General features: G+C 44.6%; 1 pseudogene; it reads right to left on the bottom strand.

Annotated features, from left to right (window-relative positions):
* Positions 1-762: 762 nt before the first annotated feature.
* Positions 763-12,720, bottom strand: part of LOC127328371 (uncharacterized) — a 52,479-nt pseudogene continuing 40,521 nt past the window's right edge.

Consider the following 12,720-nt stretch of genomic DNA (forward strand, 5'->3'; position numbering starts at 1 on the left):
AACGATGGCGACGTGCTGTAGATGCTCCGCCCACGAGGCACTTTAGATGAGAATATCATCAAAGAAAACAAGCACAAAACGGCGTCAGTAGGGACTGAGCACGTCATTCATCAAATCCTGGAATGTTGCCGGTGCATTGGAGAGGCCGAACGGCATCACCAGGAACTCGAAGTGGTCGTGATGCATGCGGAAAGCCGTCTTCGGAACATCATCCGGATGCATCCGTACCTGATGGTAGCCTGAGCGCAAGTCGAGCTTGGTGAAGAAGCGCGCCCCGTGTAGCTCGTCCAAGAGCTCGTCCACGACCGAGATGGGGAAATTGTCCTTGGACGTCACGACGTTGAGTGCGCGGTAGTCGATGCAGAAGCGCCACGTGCCGTCGGGCTTGCGCACCAAGTGCACCGGCGCCGAGAAGGGTGAAGTCGAAATCCGGATGATGCCCTGGGCTAACATGACCGCCACCTGACGCTCGATCTCGTCCTTCTGCAGCTGGGGGTAGCGGTACGGTCGTACTGCGACATGCAACGTACCCGGCAGTAGGTGGATGCAGTGATCGCAGGCCCGCGCCGGAGGTAGGCCCTGTGGCTCGGTGAAGATGTCGCTATGCTGCTGCAGAAAGTCGTCCAAGAGCGGATGCGTCGGGTCGAGGGCAGCAGCCATCAGCGCCAGCTGGGCCGTCGGTGGCTCGGAGCTGCCGAGGCCCCTCCACTCGACGCAGCGGCCGCGCTCGCGCCAGAAGATGAGGGACAGCGCCTCGAAATCTCAGAGGATGGGACCGAGGGTGGACAGGAAGTCGATGCCAAGGATGAAGTCGTAGCAGCCGAGGTTGATGCCGACGCAGTCCACGGAGAAGTGCTCATCGCCGATGGTGATGGGCACCTGCCGAACCACGCCCTGGTAGGCCAGGCGGTCCCCGTTGGCGACGGTGACACTGAAGTGCTCGTCTCCTGATGGCTGTAGTGCGAGGCGGCGCATGGCGTCGCCGGCCATGAAGTTGTGCGTCGAACCCGTGTCCACCAGCGCTGTGAGACGCTCCCCGCTGATCGTCACCGGCAGGAGCATGGTTTTCACCGTCTTGATGCCCGCCAACGCGTGGAGGGAGATGACAAAAGCCTTTGCGTCGACCGGCCCATAGGTCGTGGCGCCTGGCTCGGAAGCGGCCCCGGTGTCAAGCTCCGGGGTAAGTGGCTCGCCGTCCTCGTCATCGACCGTCTCCAAATAGAACAGGCGAGCGCACGTGTGACTCAGTGCGTACTGCTCGTCGCAGTTGAAGCATAGGCCCTTGCGGCGCCTCTCGAGTTGCTCGGCCGTCGTCAGGCGACAGAAGGGACGTGTAGGTGCTGCAGGGGTCATCGTGGCAGCCGGCAGTGCCGGGCGCGTCGGGGCCGGCTGGGTAGGGCGCGGCGGAGGGCGGGCTCCCCTGCCCTGGAAGGACTGCTGGATGGCGAGGGTGCGCTGCTCGTACACCCGGGCGTAGTACATGGCGGTCTACAGGTCCTGCGGCTCGCGCATCTCCACGTCGACCCGGATGTGGTCGGGGAGGCCGCCCACAAAGAGATCGGCGCGCTGGCGAGCGGAGACGTCGGGGGCATGGCACGCCAACGACTGGAAGCGGTCGGCGAAGTCCTGCACCGACGAGGTGAACTGCAGGCGCCCCAGCTTGGCGAGGTGACTCCCGCGTACCGGGGGTCCGAACCGGAGGAGGCACAGGTCGCGGAAGCGCTCCCACGGCGGCATCCCGCCCTCGTCCTGCTCGAAGGCATAGTACCACGTCTGGGCGGCTCCGCGGAGGTGGTAGGAGGCTATCCAGGTGCGGTCGGACGCCAGTGTACGCTACCCCCTAAAGAATTGCTCGCACTGGTTGAGCCAGTTGAGAGGGTCGGTGGCGCCATCATAGGTGGTGAACTCCAACTTGGTGTAGCACGGTGGCTGCTGAGCGGCCGGCGCGGCGACGAAGGTCGTGGCTGATACGTCTCCGACGTATCGATAATTTCTTATGTTCCATGCCACTTTATTGATGATATCTACATGTTTTATGCATACTTTATGTCATATTTATGCATTTTCCGGCACTAACCTATTAACGAGATGCCGAAGAGCCAGTTGCTGTTTTCTGCTGTTTTTGGTTTCAGAAATCCTAGTAAGGAAATATTCTCGGAATTGGACGAAATCAACGCCCAGGGGCCTATTTTGCCACGAAGCTTCCAGAAGACCGAAGAGGAGACGAATTGGGGCCACGAGGTGGCCAGACGCTAGGGCGGCGCGGCCCAAGCCCTGGCCGCACCGGCCTAGTGTGTGGGCCCCCTGTCAGGCCCCCTGACCTGCCCTTCCGCCTACATAAGGTCTTCGTCGCGAAACCCCCAGTACCGAGAGCCACGATACGGAAAACCTTCCAGAGACGCCGCCGCCGCCAATCCCATTTCGGGGGATTCAGGAGATTGATAACCCACAAGTATAGGGGATCGCGGCAGTCTTCGAGGGAAGTAAAACCCAAATTTATTGATTCGACACAAGGGGAGGTAAAGAATACTTATAAGCCTTAACAACTGAGTTGTCAATTCAGCTGCACCTGGAAAAGCACTAGTAACAGGGGTGATGTGAAAGTAGCAGTAATATGAGAGCAATAGTAACAAGATAACAAAGCAGTAATAGTAACACAGGAGCAATGGCACCAGAGAATAGTTGATACTACTTCCAATGACATGTAGAACGAGTATATGATGATGAAAGATGGACCGGGGTTCCCAGCGATCTACACTAGTGGTAACTCTCCAATAACAAGTGACAAGTGTTGGGTGAACAAATTACAGTTGGGCAATTGATAGGATTGATAAAGCATTAAGAAAGAACATCAATTCATTAATCATGTAGGCATGTTTTCCATATATAGTCGTATGTGCTCGCAATGAGAAACTTGCACAACATCTTTTGTCCTACCAGTCGGTGGCAGCCGGGCCTCAAGGGAATCTACTGGATATTAAGGTACTCCTTTTAATAGAGCACCGGAGCAAAGCATTAACACACCGTGAAAACATGTGATCCTCACATCACCGCCATCCCCTCCGGTTCTCCCGATTTCTGTCACTTCGGGGCCTTTGGTTCCGGACAGTGACATGTGCATACAACTTGTAGATACAATCTAAGCAATAATTATAGAGCTTAAATCTAAGATCATGCCACTCGGGCCCTAGTGACAAGCATTAAGCATAACAAGATTGCAGCAACAATAACTTCACAAACTTTATAGATAGACTAATCATAATGTATCATCCATCGGATCACAACAAACACAACACCGATTACATCAGATGGATCTCAATCATGTAAGGCAGCTCATGAGATCAATGTATTGAAGTACATAGGATAGAGAGTACCAACTAGCTGCTGCTAGAACCCGTAGTCCATGGGGGAACTACTCACGGAGCATGATGGAGGCGGTGGCGTCGATGCAGATGGCTTCCGGGGGTACTTCCCCGTCCCGGCAGGGTGCCGGAACAGAGACTTCTGTCCCCCGAATTGGAGTTTCGCGATGGCGGCGGCGCCCCTGGAGTCTTTCTGGAGTTTCGTCAATTGGTATTGAGTTTTTAGGTCGAAAGGACTTATATAGGCGAAGAGGCGGCGCAGGAGGGGCGACAGGGTGGCCCCACACCAGGCCGGCGCGGCCAGGGTGTAGCCCGCGCGGCCCACATGTGTGGTGGCCCCCTGGCTCTCCTCCGACTCCCCTTCGGTGTTCTGGAGCCTCCCGAGGAAAATAAGATCTTTGGCGTTGATTTCGTCCAATTCCGAGAATATTGCCCGAACAGCCTTTCTGGAACCAAAAACAGCAGAAAACAGGAACTGGCACTGTGGCATCTTGTTAATAGGTTAGTTCCGGAAAATGCATAAAAACATTATAAAGTGCGAGCAAAACATGTAAGTATTGTCATAAAACAAGCATGGAACATCAGAAATTATGGATACGTTGGAGACGTATCAGCATCCCCAAGCTTAGTTCCTACTCGTCCTCGAGTAGGTAAACGATAAAAAGAATAATTTCTGTAGTGACATGCTACTTACATAACCTTGATCATACTATTACAAAGCATATGAAATGAATGAAGTGACTCAACGCAATGATCTATAGTTGCTAACAAATAGATAACATGTAGCAAAACTTTTCATGAAGAGTACTTTCAAGACAAGCATCAAAAGTCTTGCACAAGAGTTAACTCATAAAGCAATAGATTCAAAGTAAAAGCATTGAAGCAACACAAAGGAAGATTTAAGTTTCAGCGGTTGCTTTCAACTTTCAACATGCATATCTCATGGATAATTGTCAACATAAAGTAATATGATGAATGCAAATAAGCAAGTATGTAAGAATCAATGCACAGTTGACACAAGTGTTTGCTTCTAAGATGAAAGGAAGTAGGTAAACTGACTCAACATAAAGTAAAAGAAAGGCCCTTCGCAGAGGGAAGCATTGATTGCTATATTTGTGCTAGAGCTTTGGTTTTGAAAATATAAAGAGAGCATAAAAGAGTAAAATTTTGAGAGGTGCTTGTTGTTGTCAACGAATGGTAGTGGGCACTCTAACCCCCTCGCCAGACAAACCTTCAAAGAGCGGCTCCCATGAATTATTTTTATTTTTGGGTGGCACTCCTTCCAACCTTTCTTTCACAAACCATGGCTAACCGAATCCTCGGGTGCCTGCCAACAGTCTCATACCATGAAGGAGTGCCTTTTTATCTTAGTTTTATTATGATGACACTCCTCCCCACCTTTGCTTTCTCAAGCCATGGCTAACCGAATCCTTCGGGTGTCGTCCAACAATCACATACCATGGAGGAGTGTCTATTTTGGTTAATTAATTTGGGACTGGGAATCCCATTGCCAGCTCTTTTTGCAAAATTATTGGATAAGCGGATGAAGCCACTAGTCCATTGGTGAAAGTTGCCCAACAAGAATGAAAGATAAACACCACATACTTCCTCATGAGCTATAAAACATTGACACAAATCAGAGGTAATAAATTTTGAATTGTTTAAAGGTAGCACTCAAGCAATTTACTTTGGAATGGCAGGAAATACCACATAGTAGGTAGGTATGGTGGACACACATGGCATAGGTTTTAGCTCAAGGTTTTGGATGCACGAGAAGCATTCCCTCTCAGTACAAGGCTTTGGCTAGCAAGGTTATTTGAAGCAAACATAAGTATGAACCGGTACAGCAAAACTTACATAAGAACATATTGCAAGCATTATAATACTCTACACTGTCTTCCTTGTTGCTCAAACACTTTTACCAGAAAATATCTAGACCTTAAGAGAGACCAATCATGCAAACCAATTTTAACAAGCTCTACAGTAGTTCTCCACTAATAGGTTTAAACTACATGAAAAAAAACTTAATCATAATCTACTTGAGAGCTTAAAACAATTGCCAAGTGTCAAATTATTCAAGACAATATGAGGCATTTTCTGTTTCCAACCAAATAACCATAAATGCAACAGCTTCCAACTTTTATCATTGAACATTAAAAGTAAAACGAAGAACAAGTGTTCATATGAAAAAGAGGAGCGTGTCTCTCTCCCACACAAGGATTGCTAGGATCCGAATTTATTCAAACACAAACAAAAATAAAACATACAGACGCTCCAAGTAAAGCACATATGATGTGACCGAATAAAAATATAGTTTCAATAGAAGAAACCTGATAAGTTGATGAAGAAGGGGATGCCTTGGGCATCCCCAAGCTTAAACGCTTGAGTCTTCTTGAAATATTCAGGGATGAACCACGGGGGCATCCCCAAGCTTAGACTTTTCACTCTTCTTGATCATATATCATCCTCCTCTCTTGACCCTTGAAAACTTCCTTCACACCAAACTTCTCATAAACTTCATTAGAGGGGCTAGTACTCAAAAAAAACTTGAATCCACCTTGGTCCTGTAGTGACACATTGCAAGAACTCAATAAAACATTAGCTACAGCACTCCACGTCTAGAAAGCCTTGCTTAAAGTCCACAAGAGACAATGCAAAAAACAGAGACAGAATCTGTCAAAACAGAACAGCCAGTAAAGACGAATTTTAAAGAGGTACTTCCATTGCTCAAATCAGAAAACTCAAAACTAATGAACGTTGCGTACATATCTGAGGAACACGCACGTAAATTGGCAGATTTTTCTTAGTTACCTACAGAGAAAACAGCCCAGATTCGTGACAGATAGAAATCTGTTTCTGCGCAGAAATCCAAATCTAGTATCAACCTTCGATTAGAGGCTTCACTTGGCACAACAATGCAATAAAATAAAGATAAGGAGAGGTTGCTACAGTAGTAACAACTTCCAAGACACAACAAAACAGTAGCAAAATAAACACATGGGTTATCTCCCAAGAAGTGCTTTCTTTATAGCCATTAAGATGGGCTCAGCAGTTTTAGTGATGCACTCGCAAGAAATAAGAGTTGAAGCAAAAGAGAGCATCAAAAGGCAAATTCAAAACACATTTAAGTCTAACCCACTTCCTATGCATAGGAATCTTGTACACAAATAAATTCATGAAGAACAAAGTGACAAGCATAAGAAGATAAAACAAGAGTAACTTCAAAATTTTAAGCATATAGAGAGGTGTTTTAGTACCATGCAAATTTCTACAACCATATTTTCCTCTCTCATAATAATTTTCAGTAGCTTCATGAATAAACTCAACAATATAACTATCACATAAAGCATTCTTTTCATGATCCATAGACACATAATTTTTATCAAGCTCAAAAATAGTGGGATTAAAACTTTCAAACTCACTTTTATCAATAATATAACAAGATGATTGATCAATCTCAAGAGATATGGGACACATAGATAAAGTCAAGAACTCTCCAATCCCATTTTCATTAGTAGTACAATTAATAGTATCAAGTAACATAGGACCATCATCTAGAGCTTTATCATAAACATTTGCCAAGCAAAATTCTTTAGTACCATGCATTTCGACATCAGGCACAAACAAAGCATTATCATAAGATTTATCAAAGTAGCATGGATTATCATAGATAACAGTAGCATAATTATTCTCACAAGTTTTACTCATAGGAAATATTTCAAGAGAATCCACAGGAACATAACATTCAACCTCTTTCGGTAAGCATGGAGGACAATCAAATAGTGTAAGGGATAAAGAGTTACTCTCATTAGAAGGTTGGCATGGGTAGCTAATCCATTCTTCCTCCTTTTGTTCATCACTCTCCTCTTCTTTTTCATCCAATGAGCTTTCAGGTTCATCAATTTCCTCCTCTTTTTCATCCAATGAGCTTTCAGGTTCATCAATTTCTTCTTCCACTGGTTCCTGCAAATTGTGAGTGCATTCTTGTGCATTAATGAGTCTCTCTTTATAGTCAATGATATAAGGATTATCACTGTAGCTTTCATTGCAAAAATTAAGGATAGAAGAGACATAATCTTTAAGGTCCTTACAAACAACACAAGTTTCATAATTTTTAGCCATGAAGGATTCTATCTCAGAGGCTCCCATAAATATGACAAATTGTTCTACCTCTTCAAACCCAAAATGAATATAGCTATTCTGATTATAGTTCTTAATTAAAAATTCCTCACTAAAGCCACATTGAAATTTAAGATGTTTAGTGTCCTGTTGAGAGCAACAGTTTATATCATGGCGTTTAAGCAAGATTTTAGCAATTGTATTCAATTTTTCTATCACAGCACTCATAACTTTACCAGTTCTTGATTCTCTATAATTATTATAAAATTCTATAAGCTCCAAATAGGTTGTGGGTTCTCCCATAGCAACAATTTTTAATTTTTTGGGTTTTCAAATTTTTATGGATTTTTGGGTATATGAGAAAAATAAAACAAGACAAAAACAAACTAGACAAAAGTAAACTAAGAAAAATAATACTAGACAGAAATAAACTAAGCACAAATAAACTAAACAAAAGTAAACTAATCAAAACAAAATAAAACAAAATAAAAACAGAGAGAGAGGTAGAGTGTACTCCCCAGGTGAACTTATGAGTAGAGCTATGCCTCCCCGGCAACGGCGCCAGAAAACAGTCTTGATAACCCACAAGTATAGGGGATCGCGGCAGTCTTCGAGGGAAGTAAAACCCAAATTTATTGATTCGACACAAGGGGAGATAAAGAATACTTATAAGCCTTAACAACTGAGTTGTCAATTCAGCTGCACCTGGAAAAGCACTAGTAACAGGGGTGATGTGAAAGTAGCAGTAATATGAGAGCAATAATGTGATAACACAGCGATAATAGTAACACAGGAGCAATGGCACCAGAGAATAGTTGATACTACTTCCAATGACATGTAGAACGAGTATATGATGATGAAAGATGGACCGGGGTTCCCAGCGATCTACACTAGTGGTAACTCTCCAATAACAAGTGACAAGTGTTGGGTGAACAAATTACAGTTGGGCAATTGATAGGATTGATAAAGCATTAAGAAAGAACATCAATTCATTAATCATGTAGGCATGTTTTCCATATATAGTCGTACGTGCTCGCAATGAGAAACTTGCACAACATCTTTTGTCCTACCAGCCGGTGGTAGCCGGGCCTCAAGGGAATCTACTGGATATTAAGGTACTCCTTTTAATAGAGCACCGGAGCAAAGCATTAACACTCCGTGAAAACATGTGATCCTCACATCACCGCCATCCCCTCCGGTTGTCCCGATTTCTGTCACTTCGGGGCATTTGGTTCCGGACAGTGACATGTGCATACAACTTGTAGATACAATCTAAGCAATAATTATAGAGCTTAAATCTAAGATCATGCCACTCGGGCCCTAGTGACAAGCATTAAGCATAACAAGATTGCAGCAACAATAACTTCACAAACTTTATAGATAGACTAATCATAATGTATCATCCATCGGATCCCAACAAACACAACACGATTACATCAGATGGATCTCAATCATGTAAGGCAGCTCATGAGATCATTGTATTGAAGTACATAGGATAGAGAGTACCAACTAGCTGCTGCTAGAACCCGTAGTCCATGGGGGAACTACTCACGGAGCATGATGGAGGCGGTGGCGTCGATGGAGATGGCTTCCGGGGGCACTTCCCCGTCCTGGCAGGGTGCCGGAACAGAGACTTCTGTCCCCCGAATTGGAGTTTCGCGATGGCGGTGGCGCCCCTGGAGTCTTTCTGGAGTTTCGTCAATTGGTATCGAGTTTTTAGGTCGAAAGGACTTATATAGGCGAAGAGGCGGCGCAGGAGGGGCGATAGGGTGGCCCCACACCAGGCCGGCGCGGCCAGGGTGTAGCCCGTGCGGCCCACATGTGTGGTGGCCCCCTGGCTCTCCTCCGACTCCCCTTCGGTGTTCTGGAGCCTCCCGGGAAAAATAAGATCTTTGGCGTTGATTTCGTCCAATTCCGAGAATATTGCCCGAACAGCCTTTCTGGAACCAAAAACAGCAGAAAACAGGAACTGGCACTGTGGCATCTTGTTAATAGGTTAGTTCCGGAAAATGCATAAAAACATTATAAAGTGCGAGCAAAACATGTAAGTATTGTCATAAAACAAGCATGGAACATCAGAAATTATGGATACGTTGGAGACGTATCAATCGCCTCCGGCACCCTGCCGGAAAGGGGAATCATCTCCCGGAGGACTCTTCACCGCCATGGTCGCCTCCGGAGTGATGAGTGAGTAGTTCACCCCTGGACTATGGGTCCATAGCAGTAGCTAGATGGTTGTCTTCTCCTTATGTGCTTCATTGTCGGATCTTGTGAGCTGCCTAAAATGATCAAGATCATCTATCTGTAATGCTATATGTTGTGTTTGTTGGGATCCGATGGATAGAGAATACTATGTTATGTTGATTATCAATCTATTACCTATGTGTTGTTTATGATCTTGCATGCTCTCCGTTATTAGTAGAGGCTCTGGCCAAGTTTTTACTCTTAACTCCAAGAGGGAGTATTTATGCTCGATAGTGGGTTCATGCCTCCATTAAATCTAGGACAAGTGAGAAAGTTCTAAGGTTGTGGATGTGCTGTTGCCACTAGGGATAAAACATTGATGCTATGTCCGAGGATGTAGTTATTGATTACATTACGCACCATACTTAATGCAATTGTCTGTTGTTTGCAACTTAATACTGGAAGGGGTTCGGATGATAACCTGAAGGTGGACTTTTTAGGCATAGATGCATGTTGGAAAGCGGTCTATGTACTTTGTCGTAATGCCCAATTAAATCTCACAATACTCATCATATCATGTATGTGCATTGTCATGCCCTCTCTATTTGTCAATTGCCCAACTGTAATTTGTTCACCCAACATGCTATTTATTTTATGGGAGAGACACCTCTAGTGAACTGTGCACCCCGGTCCATTCTTTTAATCGAATACAATCTACTGCAATACTTGTTCTACTGTTCTCTGCAAACAATCATCATCCACACTATACATCTAATCCTTTGTTACAGCAAGCCGGTGAGATTGACAACCTCAATGTTTCATTGGGGCAAAGTACTTTGGTTGTGTTGTGCAGGTTCCACGTTGGCGCCGGAATCCCTGGTGTTGCGCCGCACTACATCTCGCCGCCATCAACCTTCAACGTGCTTCTTGGCTCCTACTGGTTCGATAAACCTTGGTTTCTTACTGAGGGAAACTTACTGCTGTACGCATCACACCTTCCTCTTGGGGTTCCCAACGGACGCGTGTTGAACGGAAAGACAATACGTCATCTACGCGCATCAAGCCGAATTTCTGGCGCCGTTGCCGGGGAGATCAAGACACGCTGCAAGGGGAGTCTCCACATCGCAATCTCTTTACTTTGTTTTTGTCTCGCTTTATTTTATTTACTACTTTGTTTGCTGCACTAAATCAAAACACAAAAAAATTAGTTGCTAGTTTTACTTTATTTGCTGTCTTGTTTGCCATATTAAAAACACAAAAAAATTAGTTACTTGCATTTACTTTATCTAGTTTGCTTTATTTACTGTTGCTAAAATGGGTACTCCTGAAAATACTAAGTTGTGTGACTTCACAACCACAAATAATAATGATTTCTTATGCACACCTATTGCTCCACCTGCTACTACAGCGGAATTCTTTGAAATTAAACCTGCTTTACTGAATCTTGTTATGCGAGAGCAATTTTCTGGTGTTAGTTCTGATGATGCTGCTGCCCATCTCAATAATTTTGTTGAACTTTGTAAAATGCAGATTAAAAGTATAAAGATGTAGATGGTGACATTATAAAATTAAAATTGTTTCCTTTCTCATTAAGAGGAAGAGCTAAAGATTGGTTGCTATCTCTGCCTAAGAATAGTATTGATTCATGGACTAAATGCAAGGATGCTTTTATTGGTAGATATTATTCCCCTGCTAAAATTATATCTTTGAGGAGTAGCATAATGAATTTTAAACAATTGGATACTGAGCATGTTGCACAAGCATGGGAAAGAATGAAATCTTTGGTTAAAAATTGCCCAACCCATGGACTGACTACTTGGATGATCATCCAAACCTTTTATGCAGGATTGAATTTTTCTTCGCGGAACCTATTGGATTCAGCTGCTGGAGGTACCTTTATGTCCATCACTTTGGGGGCAGCAACAAAGCTTCTTGATGAAATGATGATGAATTACTCTGAATGGCACACGGAAAGAGCTCCACAAGGTAAGAAGGTAAATTCTATCGAAGAAACCTCTTCCTTGGGTGATAAGATTGATGCTATTATGTCTATGCTTGTGAATGGTAGGACTAATGTTGATCCTAATAATGTTCCGTTAGCTTCATTGGTTGCTCAAGAAGATAATGTTGATGTGAACTTCATTAAAAATAATAATTTCAACAATAATGCTTATCGGAACAATTCTAGTAACAACTATAGGCCATATCCTTATAATAATGGCAACGGTTATGGGAATTCTTATGGGAATTCTTACAACAACAATAGGAACACACCCCCTGGACTTGAAGCTATGCTTAAAGAATTTATTAGTACACAAACTGCTTTTAACAAATCTGTTGAAGAAAAGCTTGGGAAAATTGATATACTTGCTTCCAAAGTTGATAGTCTTGCTGCTGATGTTGATCTTTTGAAATTGAAAGTTATGCCTAATAGGGACAATGAAAATAAAATTGTTACTACAACAAATGCCATCTGATACGTCTCCGACGTATCGATAATTTCTTATGTTCCATGCCACATTATTGATGATATCTACATGTTTTATGCATACTTTATGTCATATTTATGCGTTTTCCGGAACTAACCTATTGACGAGATGCCGAAGGGCCAGTTCCTGTTTTCTGCTGTTTTTGGTTTCAGAAATCCTAGTAAGGAAATATTCTCGGAATTGGACGAAATCAACACCCAGAGTCTTAAAACTCCACGAAGCTTCCAGAACACCCGAGAGCCGCCAGAGGGGGGCCACAGGGGCCCCAGATGACAGGGCGGCGCGGCCAGGGCCTGGGCCGCGCCCCCCTATTGTGTCATCGCCTCGTCGCCCCTCCGACTCCGCCTCTTCGCCTATATAAAGGTCCCTGACCTAAAACATCGATACGGAAAAGCCACGGTACGAGAAACCTTCCAGAGCCACCGCCATCTCGAAGCCAAGATCTGGGGGACAGGAGTCTCTGTTCCGGCACGCCGCCGGGACGGGGAAGTGCCCCCGGAAGGCTTCTCCATCGACACCACCGCCATCTTCATCAACACTGTTGTCTCCCATGAGGAGGGAGTAGT

Source organism: Lolium perenne, chromosome 2 (assembly GCF_019359855.2).
Source record: "Lolium perenne isolate Kyuss_39 chromosome 2, Kyuss_2.0, whole genome shotgun sequence".
NCBI lineage: Eukaryota > Viridiplantae > Streptophyta > Magnoliopsida > Poales > Poaceae > Lolium > Lolium perenne.